The sequence below is a fragment of the Mobula birostris genome, chromosome 27, assembly GCF_030028105.1.
Source record: "Mobula birostris isolate sMobBir1 chromosome 27, sMobBir1.hap1, whole genome shotgun sequence".
Classification (NCBI taxonomy): domain Eukaryota; kingdom Metazoa; phylum Chordata; class Chondrichthyes; order Myliobatiformes; family Myliobatidae; genus Mobula; species Mobula birostris.
This window is the reverse complement of record NC_092396.1, coordinates 13,379,457-13,405,775: the sequence shown is the minus strand read 5'-3', so window position 1 is coordinate 13,405,775 and position 26,319 is coordinate 13,379,457. Positions and strand designations below refer to the sequence as shown.

Sequence of the window (26,319 nt, the reverse complement as noted above, 5' to 3'; positions counted from 1 at the left end):
AACATAGAGGAACCATCACAAGCTCCTACATCTCCAGACGATCCTCTGCTCTGAGGCCGACATGCAAGCACCCTTCAGGAATGCGAACCCACGAAAAGCATCTGGCTTAGATGGGATGCCTGATCAAGTACTAAAGACCTGTGTTGATCAACTCACAAAATAATCTGCAGATGCTGGGGTCAAAGCAACATTCACAACACGCTGGAGGAACTCGGCAGGTCGGACAGCATCCATGGAAAAGATCGGTCGACGTTTCGGGCCGGAACCCTTCGTCAGGACTGTAGAGGGAAGGGGCAGAGGCCCTATAAAGAAGGTGGGGGGAGGGTGGGAAGGAGAAGGCTGGTAGGTTCCAGGTGAAAAACCAGTAAGGGGAAAGATAAAGGGGTGGGGGAGGGGAAGCAGGAAGGTGATAGGCAGGAAAGGTGAAGAAGAAATAGGGGAAAACACAGTGGGTAGTGGAAGGAGGCAGAACCATGAGGGAGGTGATAGGCAGCTGGGGGAGAGGGCAGAGTGAAATAGAGATAGGGGAAGGGAGGGGGAGGGAATTACCAGAAGTTGGAGAATTCTATGTTCATACCAAGGGGCTGGAGACTACCTAGATGGTATATGAGGTGTTGCTCCCCCAACCAGAGTTTAGCCTCATCATGGCAGTAGAGGAGGCCATGTATGGACATATCCGAATGGGAGTGTGAAGCAGAGTTGAAGTGGGTGGCTACTGGGAGATCCTGTTTTCGATCTCTCGGTCTCCATCTCTGGAGACAGACTGTCCACTGACATCTTCTACAAGCCCACTAACTCTCATAACTACCTCGACGATACCTCTTCCCACCCCGCCACATGCAAAAATGCCATTCCCTATTCCAGTTTCTCCGTCTCTGCCGCATCTGCTCCCAGGATGAGGCTTTCTGTTCCAGGACATCTCAAATGTCCTCTTTCTTTAAGGATCGTGTTTTCCCTTCTGCCGTCATCAATAATGCCCTCACCCGCATCTCCTCCATTTCCCGCACTTCGGCCCTAACCCCATCCTCCCGCCACCACAACAGGGACAGAGTTCCCCTTGTCCTCACCTACCACCCCACCAACCTCCGGATCCAACACATTATCCTCCGCAACTTCCGCCACCTTCAACAGGACCCCACCACTAAGCATATCTTTCCCTCTCCACCCCTCTCCGCCTTCTGCAGGGATCAGTCCCTCCCCACAGATCTCCCACCCGGCACTTATCCCTGTAAGCATAAGTACTACAGCTGTCCCCACACCTTCTCTCGTCACCATTCAGGGCCCCAAACAGTCCTTCCAGGTGAGGCAACACTTCACTCGTGAGTCTGTTGGGGTCATCTATTGCACCCGGTGCTCCCAGTGCGGCCTCCTCTACATCGGTGAAACCCGACGCAGATTGGGGGACCGCCACAACTAACAGGATCTCCCGGTAGCCACCCACTTCAACTCTGCTTCCCACTCCCGTTCAGATATGTCCATACATGGCCTCCTCTACTGCCATGATGAGGCTAAACTCAGGTTGGAGGAGCAACACCTCATATACCGTCTAGGTAGTCTCTAGCCCCTTGGTATGAACATAGAATTCTCCAACTTCCGATAATTCCCTCCCTCTCCTTTCCTCTATCTCTATTTCACTCTGCCCCCTCCCCCAGCTGCCTATTACCTCCCTCATGGTTCTGCCTCCTTCCACTACCCATTGTGTTTTCCCCTATTCCTTCTTCACCTTTTCTGCCTATCACCTCCCTGCTTCCCCTCCCCCACCCCTTTATCTTTCCCCTTACCGGTTTTTTACCCGGAACCTACCAGCCTTCTCCTTCCCACCCTCCCCCCACCTTCTTTATAGGGCCCCTGCCCCCTTTCCTCTTCCCTCCTCAGTCCTGACGAAGGGTTCCGGCCCGAGACGTTGACTGATTGTTTCCACGGATGCTGCCCGACCTGCTGAGTTCCTTCAGCGTGTTGTGAGTGTTGTGTTGATCAACTGGCTGGAACATTCACTGAGGCCTTTCACCTCTTGCTTCAGCAGTCTGAGGTACCCACTTGCTCAATCAGACCTCATTTATACCGATGGCTAAGAAGAACGTGGTGATCTGTCTCAATGACTATCATTCAGTAACATTTACAAACACAGTGATGAAGTGTTTGGAGAGGATGATGATGAAATACATCAACTCCTGCCTGAGAAGCAGCTTGGATCTACTCCAATTTGCCTACTGGCACAACAGGTCCACAGCAGATGCCACCTCATTGGCCATTCACTCAACCTTGGAATATTTGGAATATTTGATGCATATATCAGGATGCTCCTTGTCAACTACAGCTTGGCACGATCCCTTCAAACTAATCGATAAGCTTCAAGACCTTAGCCTCAATACCTCCTCATAGAATTTCTCACTTGCAGATCCCAGTCAGTTTGGATTGGCAACATCTCCCCCACAATCTCCATCACCACAGGGACACCAAAAGACTGTGCGCTTATCCCCCTGCTCTACACCTTTTACACTTATGACTGTGTGGTTAATATTAAAAAAAAAAATATATTAAATAAATAAATAAATAGGAGATGGGGAGCACGGCATCCCTTATTTATTTATTTATTATATATATTTTTATATTTTTTATTTTCCCCCCTTTTTTTCGCTCTCTCTTTTTTCTCCCTCTGTCCCTCACACTATAACTCCTTGCCTGCTCTCCACCCTCTGGGCTCCCCTCTCCCCTTCTCTTTCTCCCCAGGCTTCCCGTCCCATGATCCTCTTCCTTCTCCAGCTCTTAGCTCCATCCCTCCCCTTCCTGTCTTCTCCTATCATTTTGGATCTCCCCCTCCCCCTCCCACTTTCAAATCTCTTACTAGCTCTTCTTTCAGTTAGTCCTGACGAAGGGTCCCGGCCCGAAACGTCAACTGTACTTCTTCCTATAGATGCTGCCTGGCCTGCTGCGTTCACCAGCATTTTTTGGAAAGAATATTGACTGGTTGAATCACAAGCTGGTATGGAAACACTAATGCCCTACAAAAAAAAATCCTACAAAAAGTAGCATATACAGCCCAGTTCGTCATGGGTAAAGTCCTCCCCACGATTGAGCACATCTACACAAAGCGTTGTCGCAGGGAAGCAGTATCCATCATCAGGGACCACCACCACCCAGGCCATACACTTTTCTCACTACTACCATCCGGAAGAAGGTACAGGAGCCTTAGAACTCACACTACCAGGTTCAGGAACAGTTATTACCCCTTAGTCATCAGGCCTTTGAACCAAAGGGGATAACTTCACTTGCCCCATCACTGAAATGTTCCCACAACATACAGACTCACTTTCAAGGACTCTTCATCTCATACTTTCAATATTTATTGCTTCCTTATTTATTATTATTACTTCCTTTTTGCATTTGCACAGTCTGTTGTGTTTTGCACACTGGTTGCACATCCAGTTGGTTCGTTCTTTCATTGATTCTATTAGATTATGATTATGAGGACACGCAGTCCTCTTTTATTGTCATTTAGTAATGCATGCATTAAGAAATGATACATTATTTCCTCCTGTGTGATATCACAGAAACACAGAACAGACCAACACTGAAAAAACTGACAAAACCACATAGTTATAACATATAGTTACAACAGTGCAACAATACCATAACTGATGAAGAAGTCCATGAGCACAGTAGAAGTTCAAAGTCTCTCAAATGTCCCACATCTCACGCAGACGGGAGAAGGAAGAAAAACTCTCTCTGCCATGCCGACCACAGTCCGACTCTGAGTCATCCGAAAACTTCGAGCTCTGATCAGCTCTCTGATACCGAGTACTGAGCGCCACCTCTGTCCGAACGATTCGACCTCAATCTCGGTCACCAACAGCAGGCAAAGCTGGGGATTTTGAGGCCTACCCTCCGAAAGATTCCCGACTGTGAAGTAATAACAGCAGCGAACGGGCGTTTCAGAAATTTCTCCAGATGTTCCTCTGTGCTTTCACGTCCCTCTCCATCAAATCAGAATTGTCCACGGCCCCTATTTAACGGATACAATATCATTTTTCACCGGAGGGCTGCGCACGCGTGGTGCGCTGCTCTCTCTCTCCTCCCGCCGATTATTATTATGGTTATTATTCTATTATGGATTTGCTGAGTATGCGCATAAGAAAATGAGTCCCAAGGTTGTGTATAGTGACATATATGTACTTTGATAATAAATTGACTTTGAACTTTGATATTTAGGGGAGTCAAAGGCTTTGCTTCACCAGGCTGACGTAGACTGAAAATCTAATTGCCTGTATGGCCAGTTTTGCGTCACTTAAGGGTTGAAGCAGTTTAAAAAGGAACTTGGGGGAGGGGGAGCAGGAGACGAATTCACCTCTGAATTTAATCTAACCTAGACCAGAGTTTACCAACTCTGCAGATGACATCAGACCTACCAGAGTTGGAACAAGGACCAAGAAAACATGAGTTCTCAATGTCTGTTCAGACTGGATGGCTTTTGTTTTCCTATGGCTTATGCTTTGAACAGCAGGGGGAAAAAAAAAAACAGTATTTCATTCAAATGTGCAATCTTCCATTATCAAATAGACAGCCAACATCATTAGTAGGCTGGCTGGAAGGACCACCAGAAATGATGGCAATCAGTTTTTTTTTCCCCCACAGTTCAGGAGAAAAAGAGGTTGGCCTTTTTTGCTTAACTATCAGATTTCTTCAGCTAGCAGAACACTCAGAAACACATGAGACACTGCAGATGCTGGAATCTGAAGCAAAAAAATAGCCACAAGGTGCTGGAGGAACTCAGTGGGTCAGGCAGCATCTGTGGAGGGAATTGTAATATCAGTGTTTTGGGTCAAGATCCTTCATATGGACTGAAAGATTGATAGATCACCAGTATAAAAAGGTGAAGGGAAAGGATGAATGAAAAGCTTCATAAGTAATGTAATCCAGGTTTCTCAACTCTGCAAATGGCATCAGAACTGCCAGAGTTGGAGCAAAGGCCAAGAAAAGATCAGAGGAGGAGTGATAGGTGAATATGGTGGGAAGAGTGGAAAGAGCGATAGAAGCTGGGAGATGGTAGATGGAGGAAAAACAGGGCCAAAGTTGATGGAATCGGATTGGAGAGGAAGGTGGGAGCATAGGTGGAACTCCCAAGGTGGTCACCACATTTGTCAGAACCAATTAAGTGCATTGAATCAAAGGTAATCCAAACAAATCCATTTCATCATTGGCTGCATGTGGCCCAATTACAGAAGTTTTAGGACAAACCAAACCTGGTGATAATTGTTATCATTGATGACTCCATTTAACTTGTCCCTGAGAAACAAGCCCTTTGTCGCATCATGCTTGCATCAACCATAATTCTGTCTGCCCAGCACATGCTCTATATCCCTCTATTTTGTGCCTGTTCATTTGTCTGTCTAAGTGCCTCTTAAACATTGCTGTTCTATCTGCTTGTATCACCTCTACTGGAAGTGTATTCCAAGCAACTACCATCCTCTTGGTTAAAAAAAAATTGCCTTGCAAAGCTTCCTTTAAACTATTTCTCTCTCACCCCAAATCTATGCCCTCTAGCATTCGATGTTTCCTCCCTGGGAATAAAAAGTTTTGACAACCTACCCTGACTATACTTCTCTCATCATCAGATTTTATGGCAGATAGTGCATAGAAAAGTTCATTTTTTTGTTCAAATATCTCATATCTCACATCTCACAGATAGATAAGGAGGCTCCACTTGGTGTGAACATGTTAAATGTCTTCACCCGAAGCCCAGTCACCGTATACACGAAACTACCGACGATAAGGAAGTGAGGAAGGAGAGAGGTCGGAGTCCATGTTGACAGGAGGCAAGTGATTCACAGCCTGTGTTGAGACAGTCAGGTCTAAAGCTGGCCTATACTCTAGCAAATGTCTACAGATGTACGGTGGAGAGCAGTCTGTTGGGTTGCATCACCACCTGCTACAGAGGCTCCAGTCTGCAGGATCGAAAGAGGCTGCAGAGGGCTGTAGACTCAAACGGCTCTGTTATGTTTTGTAACTCCAGAAACTAATTGAAAGAAAAACACAGGAGCCAAGATGCTTGCCTACTCAACTTTCCTTCCTTTTAAAAAAGTGACGTGGTGGCATAATGATGTTTGCCATTCACATACTTTACATATGACACACAATGAATATTGTAAACAAAGTTGCTTAATCAAACAATATCACTCAAATATTACTGAAATAATGAATACACTCACACAGTATATTATATAATACAACTACTATAGACGTCCACAGCACAGTAAATTTTTAATTGTCCCCATTCCAACCTGAAGATTTAATTGTTGTGGAGGATTTCATACTTTACTGGGATAATGTCTTTTCTGACAAGGGGGAGTCACTTTGTTTGGGAGGTTGCTGTGAAATAATCTCAGCTTCTGGGCCCTCCTCTGTGGTGGTTGTAGGAGTTGACTCTGGGACTGCAGGAAGTGGTTCTGACAGCTCTGGCTACCTTTCTTCCCTACCAATTGCGCTGCTCTCCTCGACTGATTCAATGTGCTGTCTCCAGAGGACATCAGGCACAAACTCCACTGTGTTGGAGAGTGGTCCAGTTCCTGCCAAATACCCACCTCTGTAGTCCCTCACCACAACTGCTTGTCTAGGAGTGAAACATAGAACCTCCTTATTTGAGGAGCCCTCAATTTGTCTCAGCTTTTTGTCCTGCACACACCGTCTGAGATTGGCATTGAGGAGATCCAAGTGTGAGTGCAGGGGACGACTCAGGAACAGCAGAGCTGGTGAGTTGTTGGTTGTGAAGTGTTCTGGATTATGGCATGCCAGGAGGATATTGGCAGGCTTCTGATTCAAACAGTGTTAACATAGTGCGTTCTGCTGACATTGCTCACAGTGTGTTCTTTAAATCTGGGTCTGGACAAATCTTTCCGCCAAGGCATTTGTAGCTGGGTGGTACAGTGCAGATGTAATATGCCTTATTCCATTCATTTTCAGGAATGGGGAGGGGGTTGGGAGGAAGGGAAGGAACGTCGACTCAGACCATGAGAGGTCTGCGTCGGGCATTTTCATGCCTTACAAGGCGCAGATTGGAAGTCTGTGTGGGGTGCCACTCCTTGCACAGACACTAGAGCAATGTGTGGTTAAGTGCCTTGCTCAAGGACACAAACACGCTGCCACAGCTGAGGCTCGAACTAGTGACCTTCAGATCACTAGACGAATGCCTTAACCACTTGGCCACGTGCCACGCACAAAATGCCACACAGGAATGACTGAAATTGCCCCACAACAAACTGTGGTCCACGGTCACTGACTAAATGATCTGGAAACACCAGTCTTTGAGAAGAGGCTTCTCAATAACATTTGCAGTGTGTGTGGCTGTAGTGGAGGCTATTGGAAACATTCCTGGCCACTTTGTGGTTGCATCCACTATAACCAAAAAAATTTGTGCCCATGAATCCACATGAATTCTCTGCTAGGGCAATGCAGGCCAGTCCCAGGGATGAAGAAGCACTGCTCTTGGCATCTTCTGGACATGCTGGCATCAGATACAGTGCATGGCAATCTGCTGGATCTACTGAGCTACCCAGGCCACCAGGCAAATCTTTGAATCAATGCTTTCATTTTGACCTCATCTAGGTGACTGGCACGTAGCTCCTCCAACACTTTAGTTCTCAGCTTGGATGGTACAACAACTCTCAGTCCCCACATAAGGCAACCTGTCAAGGGCAAGTTCATCCCGGCACTGATAAAGTTGGGGGAACTGGAATTTCTGCTGGACGTTTCTCCAAGGAACAGAGCCCATCTCTGCATTCATGCTGTTGCTGCTAGTGAAACACTTTTCTATGGATTAAAAATGGACATCAGAGCCTGTTGGTCAGTAATGAGGGTAAACTCTTCCTATACAAGTACTGGTTGAAATGTTTTACATCCCAAATCAGACTCAAGGCCTCTCTGTCAAGCTATGTGCAATTTTTCTCTGCAGCACTAAGGGAATGTGACACAAAAGCCATAGGGCATTCACTTCCATCACTCATAACATGTAACATGACTGCACCTATACCATAAGATGAGTCGTCACAGGCAAGCTTCACTGGATGATGTAGATCATAATGTGTGAGTACAGTGTCTTGTGTAATCATTTCCTTTACCTTTTCAAAGGCCACACTGCTTCATCCATTGTCATTACGTCCAGATCTGTAGTAAATGAGTTCAAGGGCTGGAGCACAGTAGCCAGGTTTGTCAGGAACCTGTTATACTAATACACAATCCTAAAAAGGACCGCAACTGTGACACGTGCTTTGGCCTCGGGGCATCCACCACTGCTTGAGAAAATCTCAGCACACTTGTGTAACCTTTGTGCATCAATAGTGAGACCACAGTAGGTGATGCTTGATTTAAAGGATTCACACTTGCTGTGTCATGCTCTGAGCCAATAATCTTCTAAACTTTTTAGCACCGTTTTGAGATGTTGGAAATGGTCTTTGTCATCCTCATTGGTAATGATGATGTCATCCAGGTAACACTGAGTGCCTGGGCAGCCCTGCAGCACCAAGTCCACAACTTTCTGCCAGGGTGCAGGTACAGATGCTACTCTAAAAATAAACCTATTATAGTGCTAAAGCCCTGTGTGAGTGTTTATGGTGGGAAACACTTTAGACTCTTCATCCATCTCCATCTGTAGGCCTCAGCTAAGTCCACCTTGCTGAAGTGTTTTCCTCCAGAAAGGTTTGCAAAGAATCCTCTATCCTGGGCAGAGGGTATTGATCTACTTTCTGTACTGGGTTGGTGGTGATCTTAAAATCACCACAGATCCCTACAGACCCATCCTTCTTGGCTACCTGGGCCACTGGTGTTTCTCAGGGGAAACCTTGGAAAAAATTCCTCCAGCTGCCACATGATCTAGCTCACTGGCTACATTATCATGGATGATACAAGGAACTGGACGTGTTAAATCAAAATGCCACACTCAAGCTTTTCCCTTCCCTGTGCAGTCTATTAATTTTTGTCTGCCTGACATATGCAGTACTGTGCAAAAGTCCTAGTCACATATATATAGCTAGACTGCCTAAGAAGTTTGCACAGTACTGTACTTGTCAATGTGGAGTGGAGGGCAAGTGTGTAATCGGGTGGGAGCAAAGGATGTTGGAAATGGTGAGTGTGGGGCACCACTGGAGGGTGTGGGAGAGGTGGCAGAAAGGGGTGCTGGGGTTGGGAGGGAGTGGCACAGGTGCAGACACACCCAGCCCTGAGATTCCAGGCAAGGTAATTTGATTCCAAATAATTTTGTTTATTGATCATTACAAAATGTGTCTCTGGTGCTTCCTGCTTTCAGTCTCCCTTCCTCTTTTTCCAACCATGATTCTCCTCTCCCTGCCTTCCTCCCACACTCAGTCTGCTAGAGACCCATATTAGAATCAGGTTTATCATCACTCTCATATGTCATTTTTTTTGTGGTGGCAGTACTTGCAATATATAAAATTACTATAGTACTGTGCAGAAGTCTAGATATATATATAAATTTAAATTTCGAAGCCAACTGTATGCTTTTTCACCCAATGCACTCAGCAAAACTGGCACTCATTTCTTATCAACTATTCCATTTGCTTTAAAATACTGTTCAATTCATTCAGTTTACATCATCTAGTTATCTGTTGTGCAATTGAACATGTCTAACTTTCTGGTGTAGCCAGCCATTTCTATCTTAAAAGTTATCATTATCACCCAATACTCACTCTCTATGAATCCATGAATTTCAGCTGTTAACTGTCTTTTTTTAAAAAAAAATCAAATATCTCTCTCCCTTTCCAAAGAAAAATGTCCTGCAGTTCAATAGGTAGATCAGTGGTCTCCATAAGACCATAAGATATAGGAGCAGAATTAGGCCACTTGACCCATCAATTCTGTTCCACCATTTCATTATGGCTGATCCATCTTCCCTCTCAGCCACAAACTCTTGCCTTCTCCTCATATCCCTTGACATCCTGTCTTGGGTTCGTTAAAGCTTTATTGTCGCCACTGTTATGTTTTGTAACTCCAGAAATTAACTGAAGGAAAAACACAGGAGCAAAGTAAAGTGCTCATAAGTGACGTGGTGGCGTAATGACCTATGCCATTCACAGACATCTTACTTATAACTCATAATGATTTATGTAAACAAAGAATGCTTAATCAAACATTATATTTACAATATTTCTGAAATATTGAATGCACTACAAGCTCCAGCATGGGCATAAGCCTCTCCTTTCGAGGACATATTCAAAAGCGATGCCTCAGGAAAGGAGCATCCATTGTTAAACACTATCCAGAACATGGTCTTTTATCGCTACCATCAGGAGCCTGAAGACCCACACTCAGCGTTTTAGTGAGTGTGGGTCTTCCCCTCTGCTATCAGATTTCTGAATGGTCCATGAACACCATTGTGCTATTCCCCTTTTTCGTTTACTAGTTTTTATTGCAACTTCATTTTTTCTTCCCTGTCTTGCACTGCACTGCCAAAAAGCCACAAGTTTTATGGCACATGCCAGTGATCAGAAGGGAGTTTCAACAGTTGAGAAATTTGGGGCAGGAGTGGAGGCTGCATAATAAAGGGGTGGTCTTGGTGGGCATCTCAGGGACATACCATATGTAACTCCAACTACACACTGGTTCATCCTCAGACAGTTACCACTGATACCTCAATATCACTAAAAGTACACTACGGGAGCCTGTCACAATCAAGTTCCTTGTGTTATGATAGTGTTAGCATTTTAAAAACTTTACTGATTGTAAAGGACTTTGAGAAGTCTGGATGACACTAGTATTGTATAAGCAGAAGTCTTTCTTTCTATTCTGCTTGTGGAAGTTGGCCTGTCCTAATAACTGAAACCTGCAAATGATCAGTCTCATAGCAATCACTGAGTCAAGACCCAACATGTTTACAGAGCGAGTTTGGCAAGCAAGGCGTAGTTTGTGCTTTCATAGTTCCTGTATTCATGTGGCACTCAGAGTGAGGGAGATGTGACTAAACCACCTCCAGATTTGCCCCCACTTTTCACAATTGCAGCACGCTCCTGGTGGACTGGATAGGGTGTGGCAGGAAACAAAGTCATTTTGCATTTATAGATGGCCTTTCCGAAAACCAGTCACCACACTTTAATTTCGATGTAAAGGCACTTTAATTTCAGTTATTGTTACAATCTGCTAGCCATTTTGTGCACAGTAAGTTCCCACAGAAAAATAATAATCAGATAACAAGCTGGTATTGTTTAGCAGAGTGTGGCGCGTGGCCAAGTGGTTAGGGCATTGGACTAGCGATCTGTAGGTCATGGGTTCGAGCCTCAGCCGGGGTAGCGTGTGTGTCCTTGAGCAAGGCACTTAACCACACGATGTTCCAGTCTACCCAGCTGAGAACGGGTACCGGCAAAAATGCTGGGGGTTAACCTCGTGGCATCCTATCTGGGGGGGGGTGTGGAAGTCTCCTACTCTCAGTCGCTTCACGCCACGCAAACTGGCATAAGCACCGGCCTGATGGGCCACAAGGCTCGCGATAGACTTTAATCTTTAATTGTTTAGTAGGGCAACACTGGAGCATAGGGTTTAGCGTAATGACTTCAGCTTCAGCAATCGGGATTCAATTTCTTTTACTGTCTGTAAGGAACTTGAACACGCTCCTCATGCCCGCATGGGTTTCCTCCAGGTACTCCGGTTGTGGGCATGCTACGTTGGTGCAAGAAGCATGGTGACACTTGGGGCTGCCCCCAGCACATCCTCGGACTGTGTTGGTCATTGAGGCAAACGAATCATTTCACTGTATTTTTCAATGTGACAAATAAAGCTGATCATTACATCAAGGAGAATCCCCTGTACCTTCACTCCCCTCCTCAAACTGTGCCTTTGCATCTTTTGTGTACACCTGACAGAGCAGAATGAGTTTTAGTTCAATGTCAATTTCTCAAATGCCTCCAACCTTACAGCTCTTTTTTAAAGTCTCAACATAGACTCTGGGCGCAAGGCTGGAGAGCAACTTGAACCCACAACCTTTTGATTCAAAGGACAAGGGTGTAAACAATCAAGTCACTTCAGACTGGGATCAACAGCTGTTGTTATGACTAAAATATTGCTTTGCAAAATCAGGGGGTGGCAAGCCCTAACTTTAATTTCAGTTTCATTCAAAGAGCAGTAACTTGTGAAACCCAGTGAAGGAAAGAAAAATACAGGCGATTATTTCCTAGTCATTGCTCAATGGTAATCTGAGCTTTACTATAGTGGTGATTTCCAACTGCAAAGGTAGACCTTTTTACATGTCCATTGCTAGACCTGTTTACATGTCCATTGCTTAAGAGTGCTCCATGGGGTAAATGCTAATAGAAGGTTGAAGGAAATTCTTGAGAGATTACTGACAGTTCTGAGGTTGTGCCTTTGGGGAGAAAGTATGCTGCGAAGAACATGAGAAATCCAGCAGGAAATGACTGGGCTTTGCTCTTTTTTTCAAGATGCCAGAGGCTTGAACCTACAGTTGGCTGACCTGAGAGATGAAGTTGTTGTTACCAAATACTCTTCTCTGATAAAGACATCTGTCTTCAAAAGTTACTTTCAAATCAATAACAAATTTCACTACATATTTAAGTGATAACGAATCTAATTCTGAACAATATTTGAAGGTCAAGAACAAAATCAGAATAAAACAGTTTGTTGGCAAGTCATCGGCTTGGGAAACAGCAAATAGTCCAAATCGCTTTCACCTGTGCAGTTTCCATATCTTTTCATCCTTAACTCAACCTATTCTTACATTTTGAAAGATTCTCCTGCAGGGCACATTGATGTGCCTACCCAACTCACAACTCTTGTGTGAAGACACTTACACCACCTTACTATCTATTTACTGTTAATTTTGTACCTGCCCCTCAACCTTTACCATTTCTCTGATACTCCACTGCTATGCACTGAGAGTGCTGTGCTGTTGGAGATTGTGGCTTTCAGATGGGACTTCAAGCCAAGGGTCCAGTTAATCTCTCAAATAGACATAAAAGGTGCCTCAACACTATTTTTTAAAAAAGGGTGTTCTGTCTTTTATCCCAAGCAATATTTCATTTATAGGTGAAGATAGCATTCATTTTGGCTCTGGGTATATGAAAGCAGTTTTCCTACCGCTGGTTTAGGAGATGGCAATGACATTTCCTGTGACAAACCGCACGGAGACCCCCCTGAGGTCACCATAATTGGACCTAATCTCCTTTCTGGACAATGGTCCTAATTATGGTGCTCCTGCGAAATCCCTATCTTCTTTGTCAACTTAAAAAGAGATTCTCATGGAGTTGATAAGAAATAGAGTTATTGATTCTATTACACTTGTGAATGTTTTCCTGTGAAAATCTGCAAGAAAATGAATCTCAAGGTACTATCTAGTGACATATACTGTATGTATTTTGATAATACTTACCTTGACCTTCAAAATCTAGGATCCAGTATCGTCTACGATACATAATGTACATTGATGACACAATATCTTTTACACCATCAATCATGAGGGACTCCCTTCCATCTTATGTTTGCTCGAACACAAGCCCTATCTAATAAAACTACAACAGAATCGCTCTGTGGGTGTGAAGCAAGCTATCTCCAGCCCCTCACTTTTCTCAATCTTTCTCTCTGTAATACTGCACTGCAGAATAAATGGGAAACTATTCAACCGATATTGCTTCCACTCTAAAGCCAAAGTCACCACAGTTTTTACTCATTAAGCTGTAGTACGGAGATAATACTTTTGTGTCTGCAAGTTCAGAGACTGAGCTCCAAGTCAATGCCAACTTGGTCACCTAAGCCTTCAACATCAGCAAACAAAAGGTTCTCGAAACGTCTGTTCCTACTTCACAACACCACAGTCACACTAGAAAGGGCATAAATCAGACTCTGGAAATCGCTGATTATCTGTTTTTTAGTTTTTGAGGTACAGTGGTGAACAGGCCCTTCCAGCCCAGCAAACCACCTACTTAACCCTAACCTAACCAGAGGACAATTTACAAAGGCCAACTAACCTACTAACCAGAACATCTTTGGACTGATGGGGGAAACCAGAACACTTGCGCTCATAAGAAGGACATAAAACTTCCTACAGGGGGTGCTGGAATTGAACTCCGAAATCTATCATCCCAAGCTATTGTAGCATCATGCTTACTGTGACACCACCATGGCGCCCTGATATTTCAGGAGCCACCTCACAATTAAAACAGATATCAGTGATGATTCTCACCATTGCTTTCTGCACGCAAGAACAGCACTTGGCTGCCTAAGCTGGTTGATGATCAAGACTTCAAAACTAGTATAAAGATTAGTCCTAAACACAAGCGATTCTACAGGTGCTGAAGATCATCAGTAGCACACACAAAATACTTGAGGAACTCAGCAAGTCAGGCAGCATCTACCAAGGAGGATAAAAAGTTGATGTTGTGGGCTGATATCCTTCATCAGAACAGGAAAGGAAGGGTAGAGCAGCCAGAATAAGAAGGTGGGAGCAGTGGAGGGAGAACAAGCTGACATGTGATCTGTGAGAACAGGTGAAGGGAAGTTGGGTGGGTGGGTGCGTGGGTGGGTGGGTGGTTTGAAGTAAGAAGCTAAAAGGGCATAGGTGGAAGAGGTAAAGTGCTGAAGGAATCTGATATGAGAGGACAGCGTACCATGGAAGAAAGGGAAGGAGGAGGGGAACCAGTGTGAAGTGATGGGCGGGTGAGGAGAAGGGGCGAGAGGCTAACCAGAGTGGGGAATGAAAAAATGAGAGAAGGGGGTAGGGGGAGAAATTACCAGAAGTTGGAAAAATTAAAGTTCTTGCCATGATCTTTGAGGCTACCCAGACAGAATATGAGGTGTTGCTCCTCCAATTTGAGTTTGGCCTCATCATGGGCAATAGAGGAGCCCATGGACAGTAGAGATAGAGATGGAGGTAGAGGACATTTCTTGAAACCAATAGCACTGTTGCCGCTCATGTGGCCTCCTGGTGTGATACATTACTACAATAATTAAGGGACTTCCCCTCCCAACCCAACCCCTCCCTGTCCAGTAGCAGAACAATCCTTCCCCACCAAGCCCTTGCGGTGGCTGCACCGAGCTTCAATGCATCCCTCACCATGTACTCCTGCAGCCTGGAAAGTGCCAGTTTGCAGTTTTGCTCTACAAACATCTACAAGACTTGGAAAAGTCACAGCAGGCACCTGAAAATGATGGAGAGTACCACCCATGTTGTCCCAACAAAATCTGCCTGTTCCACTTCCAGGATAAGTGAACAAAAGTCTACACCCAAGGCTACATCTAGACCCTTGTTAGGCTCGACCAGCTCCAATGGGCAGGTTAAATCGTTTGCATGCTCAACACAAGATATAGACACTTTATGTCAAGTTCAGCCATGGAAAGAGACCACCAGGTGGATGAAGTAAAAGATTCAATGTCATGCTCAAAAACATCCTTGAGGAAATACAACATTCACGCCTGGTCTGGGGATGCCCTGGTCCATGGCCATTCGGGGCACGGCCGGTGCATCAGGACGGGGTGGAAATGTTTAAATTCAGGTGCTTCATGAGCCCACAGAAACCCAGAGTAACAGCAGAGGGAGATCATCAACTCCCCTGCCCTACATGGATACACCAACCCTTCTGGGCAAGTCTGAGACTCAGTTCTGGTCACATCAGAATCAGAGTTGAAGTAAGTCATCCTTAATCCTCAGAGCCTGCTTACTGATGAGATTTAGCCAAAAGCCAACACCAAACGTTAAAAAATCAGAATGCTAAAAATACACTGGAGGTCAGGTAGCATCGGTGGAGAAACAGATTTAGTGTCGTTGGTTGATGCTCAACCTGATAATTGTTTTCTATATTTTTATATTCCAGGTTTCCTGGCATTTTCAGTTTTTAAAAGATTTTTTTTAAATCACTAAAACATAACATGGGCTTTATAAACACACACCAGGTTACTTTATAAGAACTAGTTACCTCAAAAATACATTTTTCCACAATGTTTTGAGATGTACATAGGGGCAAGTATAGTTACAACATTTAAAATACATTTGGACAGATACACAGATAGGAAAAGGTTAGGCAAATGCGTTTTGGTAGTCAACTTGGTGAGCATGGACACCAATGACATTTTTCCGTGATGTGTACTCTATGAGGTGAGATGGTGCTGAGCGTGGTATAAATGCAGTTGCACTTTCTCTTTAAGATCAACACACAAAATGCTGGAGGAACTCAGCAGGTCAGGCAGCGTCTAGGGAGGAGAATGGACAGTCGACTTTACAGATCGAGACCTTTCATCTGGAATCAAGAGAGGGTCTTGACATTCCGTTTCCCTCCACAAGTGCTACCTGACGGATTAAGTTCATCCAGCTTTGTGTGTGTGGTTCCAGATTTCAACATGCACAGCGTCTGGTGTCTTTTCTCTCATTAAGACGCTTCCCAAATAAGGGGCTCCTTTCTTATTTGATACAGGGATTTGCTCAGCTGCCATTCCGTCCCTACCTCATTCACCGACTTCCTCACCCTTGTGGCCCAGAGCCAGGTTTTCAACGATAACACTGCCGTGAAACGTCAGGCTTCGATTTATACATGAAATGAGCTATACAAATTAAAGTTAGTGCTATCTGCGCCCCACCGGCCAGGAAACGAAAGCGACCCGGATGCGCAGGTTTGTTCCACCTGTGAAGGCGCGGGGTAAAAAAAAAAATCCGCCTCCAACTTGCGCTAACTTCAGCGAAACATTTTGCAACCCTGAAGCAATTACTGGAAATGTTCGAGCAACTTTATCAGCTCAGCTGCGTGTCCGTTGAAAACTCGTTCCCCTCAGTAGAAAATAAAAGGCAATCTAGTTTTACCTTCAAGATGGAGAGTTACAAATACCTTATTTTGCAGTTTTGATGTTGATATTCCATTCACTTTCGGTGACGCCAATTGCAGTTGGGTGGAAAAGGTTCCCAGCTTCCCACCTGAGCTCTCCCGGGAAGACCCGAGATCCCTCAGACCCCCGGCCGACTTTCCCGGGAAGGATTCCAGGGAGTGGGAAGCGCTCGAACTCTCAGCTCAGCAAAGAAACTTCCGCAATTTTGCCGCTGTCACTCAGCATGACGTCACTCCAGGTGTACAAGCGGAAAGGTAAAACTATCAAATCTTTTAGGCCAAGTCCATCGAAAGCATAGTTCAACAACAGCTCCCTCCGGAGTACTACGTGCAGCGTCAGTCTCACTTAGGGAAGGATATTAGGCGTTGGAAACAGTTCAGATCACAAACAAGAGAAAATATGCAGATGCTGGAAACCCAAGCAACACACACAAAATGCTTCCAAGGGTCCTACCGAAGGGTCTCGGCCCGAAACGTCGACAGTACTTTTTTTCCCCCATGGATGCTGCCTAGCCTGCTGAGTTCCTCCAGCATTTTGTGTGGGAGATGGGTTTACTGCCCCCAGTACAATGAACAAGTGGATTGCTTTATGAGGAGAGGTTAGGCTGGCAGGCATGAAGGTTAGAAGAGCTTGGTTAAACCATAAGATCTTTAGATGCAAAAAAGTACTGCCGAAGGAGCTCAGCGAGTCAGTCAGCATGTGTTGAGGGAAATGGACGGTCTAAATCTCAGCATTCTAAAGGGATGTGTGTTGACAGGGTGTCTGCAGAGAGGCTGGCGCCTTGTGGAAGCATCATGAACTGTGTTCACCTTATACTACCTTGAGGTCCATTTTCTTGCAGGCATTCACAGCAAACAAAGAAATGCCATAGAATCAACAAAAAGCCACCCAAAGACTGACAAATAGCCATTGTGCAAAAGGAAACGAACTGTACAAATAATAAATTAGTAAATAAGTAACACTGAGAACTTGAGTTACTGAGTCCGTAGTTTGTGAAATCAGTTCAGAGTTGAGGTGAGTGAAGTTATCCACTCTGGACAGGAGCCTAATAGTTGAGGGGTAATACCTGTTCCTGAACCTGGTGGTGTGGGACCTGAGGCTCCTGTCCCTCCTTCCCGATGGCAGCAGTGGGAAGAGAGCATGGTCTCGATGGTGGGGTGGGTCCTTGATGATGGATGTTGTGACAGCACTCCTTGTAGATGTGCTCAATGGTAGGGAGAGCTTTTCGTGTGATGAACTGGGCTATGCCCATCACTTCTTGTAAATTATGGAGAACTTAAAGAACAGTAGTTTCATCTATTCCCTATTTATTTGTTCATACTGCTGACAGGCTGGGTTGTTAGCTGCTGATTGAAGAGTTGTTATGGGCACAGTGGACTGGGAGCTGCTGTTTTTTAGTGTGCTATTGGCAGGCTGCGATGAAATCTGGGTTTTGCATCAGCTATGGTTTTGAGACTTGCTCCAAAAGGAACTGCACTTCTTGCGAAGCTGCGTCAGTGGAGTTAGAGCGCTAGAATCAACCCATCAGTGTGGAAATTTGGCCAGTAGGGCTTGACCGCGAAATGCAGGGAAGTCACACCGACCGTTGCTGTGTAAAATGGGAGAAGGAAGCAACAGTTCCGTCAGTTGGCACTTACCACTCGCCCTCACAGAGATGAGATAACTTTGTGTTCACCAAAGTGATTTTAACTTCAGAAAAGCAGGTCCAAATCAGGATAATGGAACTGAATTCCAGGGATGGAGTTTTAGTCTCCCAGAATAATGTTTATCCTTCCTTAGCGTAGGCATCTCTCCAAACAATTTTCTGACTTGCGCTATTGAAACAAGACTGGTCTTATCATGTTCCTAATGATTTTCTTTGTGATTTTGAGAAAGATCATCTACCACTGCACACCTCTGCAACCTGTGATGTGATTATTACACCTGAAAGGGGCTACAGTTTGTTCAACTGGCCCCTCTCATAGTTTGAGAATTACCACTGATGGCTTTACTTCCTGAATTTGCCCCCAGGGGTCGATCCTTCACCTCCACATGCTGCCCCTTTGGCAATATTCTCCTTTCCTTGGCCAGTCCTTTAGGTCTGAGGATGACTTGTTCCTGCTCCAGATCTACAGGTGCTGAAGAGAACCAGGAGTGCACTGTGGGACCTGCAGAGTCTCATGTGGAAGGACCAGCTGATGTTGTTGTGCTGTGAACCTATGCCTCCAGAAGGAGGAACATGCACCATTATTCAGGGAGCAGCTCTTTGGCCACTGGAAGGAAGTGATTGTGGAGGACGCTAGAGATGACATCCCCTAACCACAGGGAGACCTACTACAGTTAGAATTGCCTCAGAGTCCTGTGTAATGACTTTACTTCTTGCACTGGCCAGTTCCATGGTGTCCCCCAAGATACTATCTGCAACCTTCTCCTGTCCACCTTCACCTGTCCAGATGTTGCCCCTTGGCAATGTTAACCAAACTCAAGGCCAACTCTAAAACCTTACAAAATGTCTGTAATTCTATTCTCTTGGTCATTCCCTTTTGGTAACAATTCTCCCATCAGCTGCCAAACTCCCTTCTAAAGTACGTACATGTTTGGCAGAGCATTGTGGGCCGAAGGGCCTGTATTGTGCTGTAGGTTTTCTATCTGTGTTTCTTCATATTGCCACTTTGTGTTGCCTTATTCAGATTGATATAAAAACTGTGATACTCCTTCAAAGAAGAGCCGATGACTTAGCCAATAATTATCCTCCAATCAACATTACAAAATCTGTTTTCAGGTCAGTATCAGACTCTTGGATTCATTTCTACTTCTTTTCCAGGATTGCTAACCTCGATGAAGTTCTCTGCACTCCGGTGGGATTTCCACCTACCTGTCCCTTTTGCCTTGTACGTCCTCAGCGGCTTCTCTTTCCATTCTAGTCTTCAATATAAGGTGTTCACCAAGGGTCAAAGCACTGCCATCAGGCTATTTTGTTTAATCCTATCATGGACATTCCCTTTGTTGTACTCTGTGCACTCCATACTCTATCCTACTGAAAAACAGCCATTTGTTCTCAGTTCTAACATAAGGTGGATGGGGGTCCACAGACCTGAAACTTTGTTCCTCTTTCCACAGATGACGGCTGGCCTGCTGGGTGTTTCCAATGTTTTCTCTATGTATATACTCTAGTACTTGTGGGAACTTGTGGGAATTGGCTTCTCCATTTTCTATATTGTTTTGTATTTCCAGTATAAGTTGTTGTTCTTGCTGTTACATTAGATACCAGGATTACAGTTACTAAGATTCCATATCACTGAATTGGATTTTTTCACAGTATGGATAACCTGTTCAACCAGATAGGCCTTGCATGGCCCGGTTTCATTCAATGGTCTCAGGTCCAATCTGTGGGGGCATCATGGCTTGGTAGGGGTTTAAAAAAGACTTACTTGGCTTTTGTTCAGATGCTGTTTTTAAACTTTTAAAATTCGTTCACAACTATTTCTTCAACTTAATCTGTTGATATGTGGGTGCAAGTTTTACACAGCACAGTAAAATCACAGAAATGCAAACCAAAAGAAAAAAAAATGGAACTGCTTTGGAGAAGGGTTGAACAAGGAGGACCCTCCCACTTTTTCACCTGTTCCACACGATCTCTTTTGTCCATTTTAGAGGTTGGACAGTGTTTCAGTTTAACATCACTTCTCTCATTGGTGAGTCAGCCTGGTTTTGTCTCAAGGGTGGGCCCTGAATTCAAAAGCCCTTAATTCAGAGATGAGAGGGCAGCCACAAAGCCAAGGCTGGTGTTGCACACTGTTGTATAAACAGAATGTCAGTGGAGCTACAAAACACATGTTGCAGAGTCATTTTTGTATTCATACTAAATAAAGACAAATAAACTTCTGGGAAGCAGAAAAACTTCAGAAATATGTCCCTATAACATAGCATTAACATAGCTTAAGGCATAATGTAATTTGACAGAAGGTGAAACTAAAGATATAATCACTGATAAAAGCAGTTTTCAGAATCTGCACTGTGAGAAAATATTATTGGTTTTTAATATGTGCAAGTCTGTACGAGTGAGGTGACTCATGCTGGACTTTCGGTTTCTGAGCCTGGATTTATGTATCTATGTCTGAATGCTCAGATATGTTAGTGTATACATACACTCTGTCGCCTTTTCATTAGGTACAGGAGTGAAATCTGGAGTGGTCTTCTGTTGCTGTAGCTGATCCAGTTTTGGTTTTGATGTGTTGTGCATCCAGAGATGCTCTTTTGCACACCGCTGTTATCTGAGTTACTGTTGCCTTCCTGTCAGCTTGAACCAGTCTGGCTAATCTCCTTTGACCTCTCTCATTTACACTGTGTTTTTCACCCACATAACTGCCACTTACTGGATTTTTTTTTGTTTGTTGTTTTGCACCATTCTCTGTAAACTCTAGACTAGAGACTACTGTGCATGAAAATCCCAGGATATCAGCAGTTTCTGAGATACTCAAATCACCCCGTCTGGCGCCAACAATAATTTCACAGTCAAAGTCACTTAGACCATATTTCTTCCCCCATTCTAATGTTTGGTCTGAACCATGTCTGTATGCGTTTATGTATGGAGTTGCTGCCAATAATTGGATGATTAGATATTTGCATTAACGAACAGGTGTACAGTTGTACCTAATAAAGTGGCCAATGAGTGTACATCCACAGGACTGAGAGAGTAAGTATAATTAAATTAGTGTATGTTTTCTGTGTATGAATGTATACATGCTGGCCATGGATTTGTTGAGAAGTACCTGTATACAAATGTGTATCTGTATGTGCATATTTGTGTTTGATAGTGTGTTCTGTATTGCATTTCTGTTTTGTGTGTCTATGTATGTGTGAGTCTGTAAAAGGTGAAAGAGTTACACGATTTGAAGAGAAACCAGAGTATACTGTATTGTATGGAATCTGTACATGTGCTTTGTAACCTATATATTTATGTTGTTTCAGTTTGTCGTTTAAGCATCTTTGTGTTTCAATTCCCTTGTTTGTGCATGAATTTCTCTGTTTTTGATTGTATATAAATTATGTACACATGCCTATGTATACAGGACATGCATGCATATGTATAGTACAGTATATATGATACTTTATACGCTGTGTATGTATATAACCATATAACAATTACAGCACAGACACAGGCCATCTCGGCCCTTCTAGTCCGTGCGGAACTCTTACTCTCACCTAGTCCCACCGACCTGCACTTAGCCCATAACCTTTCATTCCTTTCCTGTCCATATAGCTGTGCAGTTTAAATTTAAATGACAACAGCGAACCTGCCTCAACCACTTCTGCTGGAAGCTCGTTCCACACAGCCACCACTCTCTGAGTAAAGAAGTTCCCCCTCATGTTACCCCTAAACTTTTGCCCTTTAACTCTCGACTCATGTCCTCTTGTTTGAATCTCCCCAACTCTCAATGGAAAAAGCCTATCCACGTCAACTCTATCTATCCCTCTCATAATTTTAAATACCTCTATGTCTATTTTATGAAAATCAAAATAAAAAAAATAAGCTGGATTTCTGGAGTTGAGGTGAGAGTGATTGTGCTCGAAACCTAGATCCTTGAACCTGAAATGTTGACTTGATTTCCACAGAGACACAAGACATTCTGAAGATGATGGAAATCTTGAGCAAAACACACAAAATGCCAGAGGAAACGAGACATACAAGACAAAAAATACACCCTTGATTGGACCTGGAGTGGCCGCTGCGTCTGAGTGTGCTGCCATCCTCCCAGAAGTTAGACCCTGTGATTTTATCTATTTTAAGTCCATCTCGCTTTACTAGTACCCCCCTTATTCATTTTTATCCCATTCAGTATCTCAACTACATCTTCTTTTGCTAAGACGGCACAAGCATCATCTGTGATGAAGATAGATGTAAACCTCATCCATGCAAAATGCCTGTGTTGTTTATTTGATATTATAATAATACTTGAGTAATCCTGTAACTTCAAAATGTTAAACTAACTCAAAGGAAACACGCAAGTCCAAAAATGTGGGTCCAACATGGAGTTTGCTTTAAGTAAGGCACGTACTTATCCTGTGGTCGTGTGATGACGGGTGCAATTCACATATTTTTACATACAAACCATGATTAATTATTTAATAAACCAATCAAAATACTTAATTAAACAATATATATACAAACTACTCAAAGATTAATGAAGTATCAAGTACACAACACTCTCCATGAATAAATGATCTTTTTTTGTTTCTGATGGGCTTCACCTCTCATCCCAAAATCATTTGTACATATCAGTCAAAAACATTTACAATCTCTTTTATGCCAGTCGGGTCTCTTGTGCTTTCCTTTGCCTCATTATTCCCTTCAACGTTCTCCCTGAACTTCAGTTAATTAAATTCTTCTGCTCTGATTTATTCTTTCTCCGTGTGTTATCCATGGGAATCTGGTTTTAGTTTTCCCTCCCCATTACTGTACTCTCAGGAGAATGTATCTAGACTGGAGCTGAATCTTTTCCAGCTTAATTGCCTCCATTTGTTCAATTAGTGCGTTCCATACCTAGTTTCGATTCCACAAGCCCACACAAAACTACTATCATCCTATTAAAATTGTCTCTTCCCGATTTGACAAAATTTTCACCATGGAATGGTCTCTACCTGTTTCAAAAACAATTTTAAATTTTTATATTATTGTGATCATGGTTCCCTAGATGTTACCCCATTGGTACTTGCTTCACTTGGCGTGCCTCATTTCCCAGAACCAAGTCCAGCCATGCTGCCTCCCTCAATTGGCCAGATCAGGAAAGTTTTCCTGGAACTTCAGAAACTTCCTCTTCTAGAACATAGAAGAGCACAGCACAGCACAGGAAGAGTCGGTTCAGCCCTTACTGTTGTGTCTAACCAAATAAATTAGTTAAGCAAATGACCAATTAAATGAAACCTTCATGCCGACACAATGTCCATAACATTCAATTTTCCTCACATTCATGTGACTGTCTGAACATCTCTTAAAAATCCTTGATGTATCTCCCTTAAACTCCAGGCAGTGCACTCCCAGCACCAACCACTCTCTGTGGAAAAAAAAAAGTTGCCCCTCATACCTTCTTTAAAATCACACCTTCTCACCTTGTGAATACATGGCTCCTCTGTAGAGAGCATTAAGTGCATCAATCAAGTTCCTGGGAGTTCACATCAAGGGATGACATCACCTGGTCCCTTAATATCACCTCCCTGAGCAAGAAGGCACAGCAGGGTCTCCACTTCCTCAGGAGTTTGAGGCAAGTGAGCCACCCCCCCCCCCCCCATCTTAACTGCATTTTATAGGAGCACCATTGAGAGCATCCCAGACAAGTTGCAACTCCATCTGGTATGGGAGCAGCCGAGCATCAGACTGGAAGTCTCTACAAAGGACTGTGAGAATGGCTGAGACGATCATAGGGGTCCCCTTACCATCCATTGGAGACATTTATCAAGATGCTGCACATGCAGGGTCTTTAGGGATCCCACCCATCCAAACAGTATCCTCTTTGACTTTCTATGATCAGGCAGGAGACTCGGATGCATAAAAACAAGAGTGGACTGGATGAAAAACAGTTTCTTCCCCCAGGCCAATAGGCTTCTGAACTCCCTGCCGCATCATATTCAAAGTGTCACAGGTTAATCTGTTCTGTCCCTTACAATATTTAATTTATACACTTTAGTAGTTTAGTTGAGTTTAATTTATCTGTAGATCTTATCCTTACTTTCATAAGTTATAGTGTGTTATATGTGTGTTATGGGTATTATGCTGCTTTACACCCTGGTTTGGAGAAATGTTGTTTCTTTTGATGTATGTCATTAAATGACACTAAGCTTGATTTGACTTGATTAAATGCATGCCCTCTGGTATTAGCAGACATCCCACCTCTCCCGGAAGTTCCGGGAATCTCCCGCATATTAATAGTGGCTCCCTGATGCCTGCAAATTATATACAATATCACGGAAATCAATGTTTTTGAGTGCGAGCGAGCAGGAGAAAGCAAGAGAGAGCACAAGAGTGACCATGAGAGAGAGAGTGCACGCGAGAGAGAGCGAGAGAAAAAGCAAGCGAGAGCGCGAGACAGTGCGCGAGCGAGAGAGAGAGAGCTCGAGAGCGACCATGAGAGAGAGAGAGAGAGAGAGAGAGAGAGAGAGCGAGAGTGCGCCATGGCAGAGTGTTCCAAAAAAAGAAAATATAAAACGTTCTTCACCCCAAACTACACTAAAGTGTACCCCTGCCTAATAGGGGTCAAAATAATGTCAGTGTTGCTCGCTGCGCTGTTTGCAACAGTGACTTTTCTATTGCCCATGGTGGGTTAAGACTGTAAAAGACATGTTGAGGTGAGTTTAACAGGTGTCATTCGTTCATTAGCATAGCTAACGTTATTTAAACTAGCTGGCTAGCTGCTAAGGAGCTACTCTATTGCGGACATCCCACCTCCTGGAAGTTCCGGGAGTCTCCCGCAAATTGATGGTGCTACCTCCCTGAAATGAGTTTTTGCAGGGTGGGATATCTGTATTAGGCATTTCAACCCTGGGAAAAAGCTACTGTCTGTCTACTCTGTCTACGCCTCTCGTAATTTTATATACCTCTATCAGATCTCTCCTCAGCCTCCAGTGCTCCAGAGAAAACAACTCAAGTTTGTCCAACTTCTTGTCAAAGCACTTGCCCTCTAAACCAGGCAGCATCCTGGTAAACTCTTCTCTCCCTTTCCAAAGCCTTGACATCCTTCCTAAAATGGGGCGACCAGAACTCTATGCAATACTCGCGATGCAGTCTAAACAGAGTTTTATAGAGCTGCAACATCACTTCCTGACTTTTGCACTTAGTGCTTTCTCAATCACCCTATGAACCTGTGTAGCCACTTCCAAGGAGCTATGAACTTGGACCTCAAGATCCCTTTGCTCATCAACACTGTTAAGTGTCATGCCCTTAATGGCGTACTGTCTCTTTACATTTGACCTGCCAAAGTGCAATGCTTCACATTTCAAAGTTCAAAGTAAATTTTATTATCAGGGTACTTATGTGTCACCACGTACAACCTTGAGATTCATTTTTCTGTGGACATACTCAGCAAATCTATAGAACAGTAACTGTAATAGGATCAATGAAAGATCAACCAGAAGACAACAAACTGTGCAAATGCAAATATAAATAAATGACAATAAATAACAAGGACATGAAATAGCAAGATAAAGAGCCCTTAAAGTGAGATCATTGGTTGTGGGAACACCTCAATGGATGGGCAGGTGAGTGTAGTTATCAAGAGCCTGATGGTTGAAACTGAAAGTGTTCCTGAATTGGTGGTGTGAGTCTGATGGTTGATAACTGAAAGTGTTCCTGAATTGGTGGTGTGAGTCCTGTGGCTCTTGTACCTTCTACATTTGGCCAGGTTAAACTTCATCTGCCATTTCTCCACCCATACCTGCAACTGATCTATATCCCGCTGTATTCTTTGACAATTATCTACACTATTCACAATACCATTCATCTTCATATCATCCCCTTCTCTTTGC

The 26,319-nt window shown here is 43.9% G+C and overlaps 1 protein-coding gene and 1 long non-coding RNA gene across 2 annotated transcripts in view; one reads left to right on the top strand and one right to left on the bottom strand.

Moving 5' to 3' along the window:
• The window catches only part of arhgef16 (Rho guanine nucleotide exchange factor (GEF) 16), a 62,421-nt gene extending 45,508 nt beyond the window's left edge, over positions 1 to 16,913 (bottom strand). Inside the window, exon 1 of the mRNA XM_072245112.1 lies at positions 16,824 to 16,913. The gene's annotated coding sequence lies outside the window, so the exon portion shown is untranslated. The remainder of the gene's footprint in view (positions 1 to 16,823) is intronic.
• LOC140188644 (uncharacterized) lies at positions 16,793 to 24,641 on the top strand. Its single transcript, XR_011883345.1, has 3 exons — positions 16,793 to 17,075; positions 19,491 to 19,582; positions 22,417 to 24,641. It is a non-coding gene; the product is annotated as an uncharacterized lncRNA (long non-coding RNA).
• The last annotated feature ends 1,678 nt before the right edge of the window (positions 24,642 to 26,319 follow it).